This window comes from Acinonyx jubatus, chromosome B4 (assembly GCF_027475565.1).
Source record: "Acinonyx jubatus isolate Ajub_Pintada_27869175 chromosome B4, VMU_Ajub_asm_v1.0, whole genome shotgun sequence".
NCBI classification, from domain to species: domain Eukaryota; kingdom Metazoa; phylum Chordata; class Mammalia; order Carnivora; family Felidae; genus Acinonyx; species Acinonyx jubatus.
The window spans coordinates 41,532,894-41,545,978 of record NC_069387.1 but is presented as its reverse complement, the minus strand read 5'-3'; positions in this window follow the sequence as shown (position 1 = coordinate 41,545,978).

Sequence of the window (13,085 nt, the reverse complement as noted above, 5' to 3'; positions counted from 1 at the left end):
GTAATATAGGCCAGTTGCAAACCACAAAAATGTGATACTAGATAGTTTAGCTATGACAACTGTTGGAGTAAAGAGAAAAATATCCAGTCTTTTCTGGGTATAAAACAGTATGAAGACAATATCTAATGCTTCTGTCTCTTACATATTGGTTGGAAGAGAGGACCCCTAGTCTTTTTTTTTTTTTTTTAATTTTTTTTAACGTTTATTTATTTTTGAGACAGAGAGAGACAGAGCACGAACAGGGGAGGGTCAGAGAGAGGGAGACACAGAATCTGAAACAGGCTCCAGGCTCTGAGCTTGTCAGCACAGAGCCCGATGCGGGTCTCGAACTCATGGACCGCGAGATCATGACCTGAGCCGAAGTCGGCCGCTTAACCGACTGAACCACCCCGGTACCCCAGGACCCCTAGTCTTAAAGCTCTCATTGATTTGGAGAGGTAATCAAGATAGTATAAGTGAAGCGTAAGTAGAGCATGTGAAACAAATTACTGGAATTGGTACATCAAAAAGACTGTCACAAGGCAGGAGCAAAGCAGAAGTCCAAGTACTAGAATTCAGGGAAAAAATCAGAGTATGATGGAATCAAAGCCAGCTATTAGTCAACCAGCAGTCTGCAATAAACTGTTCGTAGGCGACAAGCATGTATCATATTATGCCAGCGTGCACATTTTATATGTTCAATGTAAATGATGAGTTTGCAAATGTGAAGCCTAAATTTGTGCTCAGGATGCTAGAATATTAAGGGACAAGAATCTGAGAATAAGGGCAATATTGAGTGAGAGCCAAGAGTGTAAAAAGATTCAGAAGACATTGCACTCTGGAGTTTTAAGGGGGGAAAATCAGATATGAGGGAGGAAGAACTTTCCAGGAAAGCTAAAAAATAATATTTCAAGATTTTGAAACCTGCATCCTGGCACTCTATCACATAGGATAATCATGTGTAGATGGCCATTTTCCATAAACTACAACAGAAGACTAGACAATTACTGTGAACTCGGTCTAATTCACCACCATTACTACCTTATATATCTCCTTTTGAGTAAATTCTGACAAAGGTTATATTCTCTTCATCAAGATATGTATTTCTTATTCACTTAATTTTTTATATAGTTTATAATTATCAAAACAAGTTGTGAATGTTAATATTATCCTATGATAGATTTCAAAAAATAATAAAATGTTTTTACGGTTTAATATTTTCCCTTTGCTATAATCCAGAAAATATTTTTATTAAAAACATAATTGGCATATGTCACTGTATAAGTTTAAAATGCACAACACAATGGTTTGAATTACACATATTGCAAAATGATTATCACAATAGGTTTAGTTAGCATCCATTATCTCATATAGACCCGATAAAAAGAAAAATTAAAAAATTTTTTTTTCTTTGTGATGAGAACGCTTAGGATTTACTCTCTTAACAGCTTTCATGTATATTGGACAGCAAAGTGAGCTACAGTCATCATGTCATACGTTAATTCCCTACCACTTGTTGATTTTATAACTGAGGTTGTGTACAGTTTGACCACCTTTCTCCAGGAAATATTTTAAAATCATGTGTTACTATGTCTAAATGCATGCGAACTAAATCAAGTTATGAAATCTATAGGACCATCCCTAGCAAAAATTCTCCAATCACTAATGGTTATAATTTAAAATTTTTGGTATCTAGAATGATTTTGACCATAGCCAAATAATTTATAATTCATCATTGTTAACTATGTTGCAGGTCAACTCCAATGAAGGCCTTTTGCTCCGGTCTCTTGAAGGCTTCCAAACTGTTCCCTTTAAAGTGTAAGATATTTTAATAATACCAACTTCCTCAACAATAGAAATTGAAATATCTCATGACTTCATTAAAAAAAATGTTTTTTAAATATTCATTTTTGAGAGAGCAAGTGGGGGTGGGCAGAGAGAGAGGGAGACACAGAATCCAAAGCAGGCTTAAGGCTCTGAGTTGTCAGCACAGAGCTCAACAGGGGGCTCAAACCCACGAACCGTGAGATCATGACCTGAGCTGAAGTCGGACACTCAACCGACTGAGCCACCCAGGCATCCCCTTGTTACTTCATTTACCGCATCCCCTTGTTACTTCATTTACCGACGTGAGTCTTTTTAACTATTGTAACAAACCCAAGTTATTTGTTGCCAGTAGTTGGCAAAAATTGCACTATTCAAAATTTCCTAAAGTTTATATTTCATAAAAGGCTACAAATCAAAAAGGATCTTATTGAGTTCAGTAGTTTTTCAGTTTGAACACCTGTATCTTTGGTGATATTTCCCGTGGTTGTGCTGACAAAGAGAGCATAAAGGGAATCATTTTCTAGATCTTCAATTTCATATGTACTTTGCTAAAATTTCTCTTTTCCAAATCCCTCATCATAATTGCCTTTCTCTATAAAAGAAAAATATATTTTTTTCCCCTTAATTTTATTCTGATGCACTTCCCTGGGGTGTTGTAAACTCCAGTGTGTCGATTAACACAAAATGGAATACTGGCACATGTTTAACAAGGGAGTTACTCTATGAATAGATGACAAATGCCTTTGAAAATTAGAATATTTCCATACCTTTGCTTTTAATAAAACTGAAGGGATATCGATTAGAGTGGTTAGCTGAGTCATCATTAATAATAATTATTGATGATAGTTCCTTACGGTTTTTGCTATGAAACTCAAAAGGAGTTCAACAAACCAAATGACATTGCGGTAACATAACTTTCTCATCCTCTTCCCATTATTTATCTGGAGAAGGTTTCTCAGTACTTTGATCTGTAAAAAAAATTATGAAAGAATTTATGCTGAATCCTATAGATCACAGTAACATATACCATTGATTATATATACATGCTGTAACTTTTAAACATCTAATTCATTTAATAAAATGAAGAGAAGGTTTTTTTAAAAGTTTTATTTATTTAGTTTGAGAGAAAGAGAGGGAGGGAGAGGCAGAGAGAGAGAGACAGACAAACAGATATTCTCAAGCAGGCTCTGCACTGTCACTATGGAGCCCGACATAGGGCTCGATCTCACAAACTGTGAGATCATGACCTGAGCTGAAATCAAGAGTCAGACACTTAACTCACTGAGCTACCCAGACCCCCAAGAGAGGATTTTTAATAAAATTGTATTTTTCATGTTTCATAATTATATACCAACATTGCAATGTGATTATGTTGTTTTGGTTGTTTCTAAACTAATAAAAATTGTAATCATGACTAAATCCACAAGAATTTTTGTCATCTCGATAAAAATTAAAATAAAGTTTTAAATGGAGGTTAAAAAATGTTACAGACTTTTCTTCTCCAGGCTGGAATCAGGCATTTACCTAGAGAGCCCTGGTTCCTTTTGTGGAGGATGGTATTTAGAGACCAAGATCTCAGGACTAAGTGAGTTTATTGCTTCTAGGGTGTCACTGCTTTTAGACTGTTTAAACACTCAGAGCTACTTAAATGCACACCCATACTCCCCTATATCTATGTCTTTTTCTATCCATTAAAGATTATTAATTTATAATGATCTCTCCATTTCCAATCCAATATTCCAGGGTTCATTCTAACTGCCCTCATTCCATATTTGTAAGTCTCTGCTCTCATAATGGGAAATCTGTCTCCCAGTACATTTACTCAATTCTAGAATACACAGAAGCCTTAACCAAAGGATCAGAGTTGACCTCATCAACAGTAGAACAAATTGACATTCTTTGTCCCTCCTATAATGCACTTAGGAGAATCTTTTTTAAATGCTTAACTCTGATTCTTCTGAATCATTGTTATTAAGTTTTTTATTAGTGCTCAAACAAAACAAAATAATCATAATAAAATCTTGGTAGATAGTTATTAAACATAAACAGTGCAATTTTGTCTGAAAAAGGCTCTCTTAATTAAATGGATTGGATTTTAATGGGGCATCTAGGGGTCTCAATCAGTTGAGCGTTTGACTTCGTCTCAGGTCATGATCTGGCAGCTCGTGGGTTCGAGCCCCACGTTGGGTTCTGTGCTGACAGCTCAGAGCCTGGAACCTGCCTCGGATTCTGTGTCTCCCTATCTCTCTTCCCCCCCCCCCCCCAACTCACGCTCTCTCTCTCTCAAAATAAATAAACGTTAAAAAACGTTTTCAAAAAATTATAGCACATATTCATAGTTGAGTGTTAATTATTACAAAACATCAGAGAAACTCAAACCGAGAGATCTTTTATAAAACAACTGCCATGAAATTTTCTAAACTATTAGTATATTCAAAGACAAAGAAACATTGCTAAACTATTTCAGATTAAAGAAGACTAAAAAGACATGGCAACTATATAAAATGATACTGGATAGTAGACCAGGTGATAGCTGGGGTGGGAGAAAAGAATATTCACGTATGCTCTAAGTACTTTTCCACAAATTACTTAAGTACAAAAAAGAAAAACTGTAAATTTATACAGTGGAGAAACCTGTAGACGTCAGTTAACCAAATGACGAAAGCAACACATGATCTGGGATTTTCTTGTGCTATCGAAGATATTATTGAGGAAATTAGCAAAATATAATTAAAGTTAGTAGATTAAATAAGAGTATTGTTCTCATGTTAATGTCCTGACTGTAAATTTCTCCTGATTTTCATAATTGTACTGTGGTTATGAAAGAGAATGTCATTATTTTTAGAAGACACAAAGAAACAGGAAATACTTGCCTGTTTTAAGGAACTATTTAGAAGAAAATGAACATCATGTCTTAGCTCTCAGATGGTTGAGAAAATAAAATGTGTGTGAGAGAGTATATATAAATGAAAACATGTAAGTGTACATTCATTCTCCAAACTTTTGATAGGGCCAAGTCTTCTCCTTATTCAATTGGTTTCACTGACTGTAGTTGTGTCTCCTTATTGTTGAATACTCTTACCATCTATAAAGCATTGTCTAAGACAATCGGTTTAAGATTATTTCAAATAGAGTCAGAGCTTAAACACATTTCTTAAGCAGTTTGTAAGTAGGATCTGTCTAGATTTTTAGGATTTTTGCTAATCTAAAATTCTTATTCATATTTAATCCAATCAATATCTTTTTAGTGACTCACTTTCCAAAAATGTTTCATCTTTATAGAAACAATTCTTCATTTAACTCTTATCCCATCTATTAGTGAAATATTTATAACTAAGTAAAGGACAATTCCTATAAGGGTTCAAGGCCTAAAATAGCTCAGCTAATGATGGCTTCTTTAGATAAATACTTTTGAAAGGAAGTCCCAAGGATGTGACTAATGTCACTAACTTCAAATTTAATTAATGATGCCCCCAAAAGTGGTTTCAGGTACAGTGCTACATGGCTCTTCCTGTCACCCCCAATGAATGAATAGCATTAGTTGTTCGATGTAATGAGTCGACTGTTATGGACTATATTTATTATGATATCTGCACTAACTGATTAAGAAAGATCATAATTGACTCTTATTAGTCTATTAAAAAAAGTACCAAGTAGTTTACTAAGTGCTTGGAATGTATCAGAGAACAAATTCCATCCCCATATGGGGCATATATTCAGATGTGGCTAATTGGGAAGGGTAAAGACTGATACTCAGGAAAAAAAAAATCAAATAAATAAGTAAATTATATTGTATATTAGAAACATAATGTCAGCACAGAGTCTGACACAGGGCTCAAACCCATGAACCATGAGATGACCTGAGATGACTTTGGACTCATGGATGAACCATGAGATGACTTTGGATCATGACCTGAGCCAAAATCAAGAGTCAGATGCTTAATTGACGGAGCCTCCCAGACACCCCCAAGTAATTATTTTTTAAAATAATTATGGGAAAGACTCCCTGAGAAGCTCAGTTGAGATTTGAAGAAGGTGAGGTAATTTAATGTTCTAGACAAAGGAGACAACTGGTGCAATAGCCCCAAGGCAGGACTATGCTTGATGTTCTTGAGGGACAGCAAGATGGCCAGTAGGGGAGGAGATTAATGAGTAGGGAAAGAGTCAAAGTCAATTCAGAGAAGTGAAGACAGTGGACGTGGTGGGAGCCTGTTTGTCCTTTATAGACCATTGTAAGTGGTTCAGCTTTTCCTGAGTGAGATAGGGAGCTTTTGGAGAATTTTGAATAAAAGAATGTTATGATCTGATTTGAAATGAAAAGATTTACCCCAGTTAACTTGTTGAGCAATAGATACTCGGAAGGGGTAAAGGGAGTTAGGAGGCTAAGGCAGGATAGTTATGAGATGATGGTGACTCTGACCAGGGTGATTATAAGATATAGATCTACTTTTAAATGACACAAATCAGATTTTCCGAAGAATTGGATATGCGATGTGAGAGAAAGAGAGGAATCGATGACCTCAAAAATTTTTATCCAAAGAACTGAAAATTGGTGGTGCTATCAACATGCCCGTCGTTCATGTGACAGTGAAAACCTAGGATCCGTGTTGGTAACCCATGGATTTCCTCTGTGTACATCCCGCGTCCTGTAATGTCTAATAATACTTAGGTTAGGAAAGTTCCAGTGGAAAATCTTAATGCCTATTTCAGATTGCTCTTTTAATTGCGTAGAAGTTGGCTATGCACAAAGAATTAGAACTGAGTTTTAATCTGAATCACTACCAGCTTCAAGAAATATTCTGTTCAGACATACACAGCAGTCCACTGGTACATTTCCTATGTGGCCGTTCATCCTGGTTCTCTAACAATTCTGGCATATAAATCAATTTCTTTATTTGGTAGTCAACATAATGGATGTCATTTATCTTGATCAGAAAAGCGGTCACAGAATAATTACAATGATTTACTTTTGTTCAATATAAAGTCAAGTCTCTTTAAGCTTTCCATCGCATTTTTTTCTTTTTTAAAGTTTTTATTTAAGTTCCAGTTAGTTAACATACATTGTAATGTTAGTTTCAGGTGTACAATATAGTCATTCCACGCTTCCATAAAACACCCGGTGCTCCTCGCAGCATGGACACTCTTTAAACCCCATCACCTATCTCACTCATTCCCCTACCCACCTCCTCTCCGGTAACCATCAGTTTGCTCTCTGTACTTCAGAGTCTGTTTCTTGGCTTGTCTCTCTCTCTCTTTTTTCCCCTTTGCTTGTTTGTTTTGTTTCTTAAATTCCACGTATGAATGAAATCATATTGTATTTGACATATCTGCAAATGACATATCCATCACACTTTTACTTTTTACCAACTTTTTAATCTTACCCTTTTATCAAAGGTATCAACCTTTGATACCTGCTCGAACCTGTTACTGTTCGAGCACTTGTTTGTGCAGTTCTAAATTGAATTGATTGACAGGTCATGAACCAATGAGTGATGCTTGTCTTTTTATCCATGCTCTGAAAATTTTCACTTTCTTTTTCGGTATTCTCCCTATAATACCAGACCCCTCGGGACTTAACTTTCCCAGAATAAGCTGAATCTCATGAGACTCTAAAACATATAATGAAATTCTTGTAGCAGTAATTGAAGTCATGTAGAAGATCCCTCAAGCCCAGTTGCTTGGCAGAAAAGCTAGAAGTCATCCACATCACTCCATTAGCACTCTCATCCATTAACCAAGTTTATTTTCTTTAATCCACTGTCAGTCTCGTCTCAATGTGTACCCCCTCCCCCAGCTTTAACTCACTCTTAGTATTTCTTTATTGAATTACTTGTGTGGCAAATACAGTAAAAATTACTCATTTAAAAGCTGTCTATAGTTACTTCAACATTCCAGGAATTGTAGAAGTCATTTTAGGAGCTCATTTATTTATTTATTTTTTAAATTTTTTTTTTAACGTTTATTTATTTTTGAGACAGAGAGAGACAGAGCATGAACAGGGGAGGGTCAGAGAGAGGGAGACACAGAATCTGAAACAGGCTCCAGGCTCTGAGCTGTCAGCACAGAGCCCAACGCAGGGCTTGAACTCACTGACCGTAAGATTATGACCTGAGCCGAAGTTGGCTGCTTAACCGACTGAGCCACCCAGGCGCCCCAGGAGCTCATTTATTTAGAAAAACCCATTGCCCTCTGATTATGAACGCTAAAAACACTTAGCTAAAACTTGTAGGGAAAGCTCTGCAAATAAACAAAAGAATTCTCTTCAATGGGTGTCAAGATTGTTCTTTGGTGAAATGATTTTAGATTATTATCTTTCTTTTTTCTACTCTTAGGAGTACTGAGACCTGGTGAAGAAGTACTATTAGAGAGTGGCCTCTGATCTGAATAGAAACAAGTTCGAGAAACATGGCACAGGGAATCCCTGTGACTTGGCAAGGGTAATGGACACAAAGGCAAGAATTCTTATCTTATCTTATCTTATCTTATCATCTCATCTTATCTTATCTTATCTTATCGTGTTTGTTTATTTTGAGAGAGAGGGAAGGAGGGGCAGAGAGAGGAGAGAGAGAGAATCCCAATCAGGCAATGCGGGCTCTAAATCACTAACTGAGATCATGACCTGAGCTGAAATCAAGAGTCCAGTGCTTAACCAACTGAGCCGCCCAGATGCCCCGATATTCAATTTTAAATTTCCATTTTGTTTTCCCTTGATTTCTTTAAATCTTCATTAAGAATGATTAGCAAAAATATTAGGAAGAAACACGGCAAGAGAATAGAGGCGATCCTAAAGAAAGTTCGAGAAGTGACTTGAGAAGTAATCGAAACATGCACTGAAGAGTTTCAGAAATTTTAGTCACGGGGACTAAATTCCTTGCGTGACCACAAGGTAAAGGCTCAGATCATAGATGTTTAAGAATTAAGGAAAAAGTTGACTTTAGATGTGTGCATCTTTTGTGTCCACTTGAGATACACATCTGGTTTTCCATGTTGTTCTTCATTCCCTTTCTGAATTATCTATCTTTCAAATATAAACATATTTCCCTGACTAAACTCTTTCATTACATTCTCCCCTTCCATACAGTCAATATTCCTTGCTTTTCTTTTATTTCCTAACTTTCAAATATAAATCCTTCCACATCTTTAGATAACTTACACTTTATTCTTACAACTTCCAAATTCCCAAGGTTGTCATATTTTCACATGCCTCAAAGCCTTTGTACTACTTATATCTATGGCTGGAATATTTCCTCCTCTATCTATATGACTATTGATGCAGTTTCAGATTTAGCAGAGGACAGAGCTTTCTGGACTCCACTGACATTAAGAGACATCTATCCATGCTCTTAAAGTACCCATACACACTGCCATCCAAACTTATGCCAAACTCTGTTGTAGGTGTTGATTTTCTTGTTTATGGTGCCTTGTTCATCTGTGAATCCATACCAACTATCCCAGAGATAGTTAGCATCTACTGGGTGATCAGTAAATATTTCCTAAGTAAGTGATTGAAGATATAAATAGATTAGGGAGCCACATATTATTTTTAAAAGATACTCCTTTTTGGGGTCCCTGGGTGGCTCAGTCAGTTAAGCATCTGACTTTGGCTCAGGTCATGATCTCACAGCTCATGAGTTCGAGCCCCATGTTGGGCTCTGTGCTGACAGTTCAGAGCCTAGAGACTGCTTTGGATTCTGTGTCTCCCTCTCTTTCTGCCCCTTCCCAGCTCACACTCTGTCTCTCTCTCTCTCTCTCTCTCTCTCTCTCTCTTAAAAATAAACATTAAAAAATTTTTTTTAAAGATACTCCTTTACTTTTAATATACAAACAAACTCTATGATACACTAGTCATAAATAAAGTACAATTTTTGTTTGATTACTTCAGACCTTTTAGTATATGCATAGGTATATATATATATATATACACACACACAAATATTTGCAGACATTTATATAATGTAATCATACTATAATATTCTGTGTTCTGGTTTTCTCACTAATAAAATAGCATGGATTTTGCAAATCCATACATAAAACATGCCCGTATTATTTTTAACAGCTGCATAGTATTCCATTGAATGGATATTCTAAATTTTGCTGACAACTTTCTCCTCTTACTGGACACATGCTTGTTTCAAAAGTTTTGTGATGCCACATGACTCTGAATATTTGTATTTGCATACTTGTCCACTTGCTTCCTTAAAATCTGTGTCTATGAGTGAAATCTTAAATTTCTTGGACTTAAGGATTCAATAGTAAACACGAGGTGGGGGGAAAGTCTGTGCTGTGTACATTTTGTACCCAATTCTTATTATGGAATAAAAGGCTGAGGTTTTCGGCAAATAACTGGGTGTGATGTTCCTGGTTTTTGCAAACAGCTGTTTTCAAAAAGGGAAGAACATTACACTCCTAGAGAATCCATTTATGAAAATATTCATCTCTCTGCTGACAAAATATAAGGCAATTGTACAAAGATGAACGGAGAACTCACATACCACTTTTGGAATTCAATAGGAAAACTAAGTTTGGTTCTTGCCTATTTTTTTTTTTTCTAGAGACAATAAGAGGAAAGATTAGTTTTATCATAAATAAGTGACAACATCCTTATATCAAGAGTATTAACGATAAGAAAAAAATACAAATACCTCAGAACCCCGCCAAGTTATAATTTGCCCATTTGAACTGGCACTCTCCTAAGGATTTAAGTTTTGCTTGAAATGGAGATTTTCCCTTCTTTCCAAATCCTTCCGCCTACATGAAAATTTCTGGTCTCTGGGACGGTGTTCATCGTGATGGAAAATTGTGTGACTCGCTTTCTCCTTGTCTTAAGGATTTGGAGATCTTTTTATTTTTTATTTTTTTATTTTTTTATTTTTATTTTTTTTAATGTTTATTTATTTATTTATTTATTTATTTATTTATTTTTTCAATATATGAAATTTATTGTCAAATTGGTTTCCATACAGCACCCAGTGCTCATCCCAAAAGGTGCCCTCCTCAATACCCATCACCCACCCACCCCTCCCTCCCACCCCCCATCAAACCTCAGTTTGTTCTTAGTTTTTAAGAGTCTCTTATGCTTTGGCTCTCTCCCACTCTAACCTCTTTTTTTTTTTTTCCTTCCCCTCTCCCATGGGTTTCTGTTAAGTTTCTCCGGATCCACATAAGAGTGAAAACATATGGTATCTGTCTTTCTGTGTATGGCTTATTTCACTTAGCATCACACTCTCCAGTTCCATCCACGTTGCTACAAAGGGCCAGATTTCATTCTTTCTCATTGCCACGTCGTACTCCATTGTGTACATAAACCACAATTTCTTTATCCATTCATCAGTTGATGGAATTGGGGATCTTTTTAGAGAGAGTTCAAAAAGTGTTTTAACTCTGAGGAGGATATGTTTAAGTGGAAAGGAAAACAAGCCTGGAGTCAAAAATGTCAGTTTCAGTTCTTATTCTTCTACATAATAATCATTGTTGGGTAAGCCACTTAACTTACAGGCTTCAGTATTCTAATCTGCAAGGTGAAGAAATTATTGTTTCACAAGGTAGTTGGTGAAACGAAATGAGGCAACCTGCCTGTAAATGGACCATGCTTTACCTGAGTAAAGAATGAGTCATCTGAGTCATTGGGATGCCTGGGTGGCTCAGTCTGTTAACCCTCCAACTCTTGATTTTGGATCAGGTCATGACCTCATGGTTTTTGAGTTTGAGTCCCCAGTCGGGCTCCACGCTGACACTACAGAGCCTGCTTGGGATTCTTTCTTTCTCACTCTTTGCCCCACCCCTGCTAATGCTCTCTTTCTCTCTCTTTCAAAATAAATAAATTAACCTTAAAAATTAAAACAAAAAAATAAGAGTGGGTCACCTGCAATCGTTGGTAGTCAAGATTGGCTTAGTTTCCTTCTCTTTGCCTGTGACTTGTCGGAATTCAGTATTTACTATTCCTCGTTGTCCCTGGGAATGTTTTGCTTCCTCATGTACAATATCTGACTTTTAAAGTCACTTTTTCTTAATTTTAAAAGGAAAGGTCTAATTCTTTCCAATTTTCATACCCATCTTCCAGACCTTATGGTTTGGCAGGAAGTAAAAATGGCTTTGCAAATGCCTGTTTTCTCATCTGGATATCTTACTCTGTAAGCCACTCACACTGGCAATCCTGCCTTCTTGCACATGTAGAGCATCAGCATATATATATATTTTTTTAGTTGTATGAATTTTTTTAGTTTTTAAATTTTTTTTCAATATACGAAATTTATTGTCAAATCGGTTTCCATACAACACCCAATGCTCATCCCAAAGGGTGCCCTCCTCGATACCCATCCCCCACCCTCCCCTCCCTCCCACCCCCCATCAACCCTCAGTTTGTTCTCCGTTTTTAAGAGTCTCGTAGAGCATCAGCATATTTTGATGAACAAGGGAAGTGCCCTCAGTCCTGCAGTCTTGTCTGACGGCTACAACTGGTTTCCACCTCACCTCATATTCTAAGTTTCTGTTTCTGATACTCAAAGGAACACTTGCTCTGTCCTATGTCCTAAGTGGTCATTCTTATTTGGTCAGACTAATTTCCCCCACTTCAGCCATTCCTACCCCTTCACTATTTACTGGACCTAATTTTAAAATGACTTACTTTTATATCCTGCTTTTTTTTTTTTTTCTTTCCGCTGTAAATCATAGATGACTACATTGAAAATTAACTTCTTATTGTGTGCAAATTTGGCCAGGAAAAAATGCAGCTGAAAAGCCAAAGCCTCTAGCTCAAAAGGTGCTTTTGGAAAGGAACCATTTAGGATGGTCTCCGGGGGCAACTTCCAATGTAATAATATCCTCAGCTTAAATGTTTTCTAGTTTTCTTTCATTTAATTACTTATTTATTCACATAATTATTTAAAAATAAGGTCATCTCTCGTTATTGAACCAGAATTTGTTTTGAGCCCTTAAGTAAAGTACCAAGAGCAGAGTTAATAGATTTTCCTTTTTAAAAAGATGCTCTCGGGGCGCCTGGGTGGCTCAGTCGGTTGAGCGGCCGACTTCGGCTCAGGTCACGATCTCGCGGTCCGTGAGTTCCAGCCCCGCGTCGGGCTCTGTGCTGACCGCTCAGAGCCTGGAGCCTGTTTCAGATTCTGTGTCTCCCTCTCTCTCTCTGACCCTCCCCTGTTCATGCTCTCTCTCTCTCTGTCTCAAAAATAAATAAAAAGCATTTAAAAAATTAAAAAAAAAAGACGGTCTTATATGATTTTTGTATATAAAATTATGAAATTGTAATTGGCTAAGCTCTAAATTAG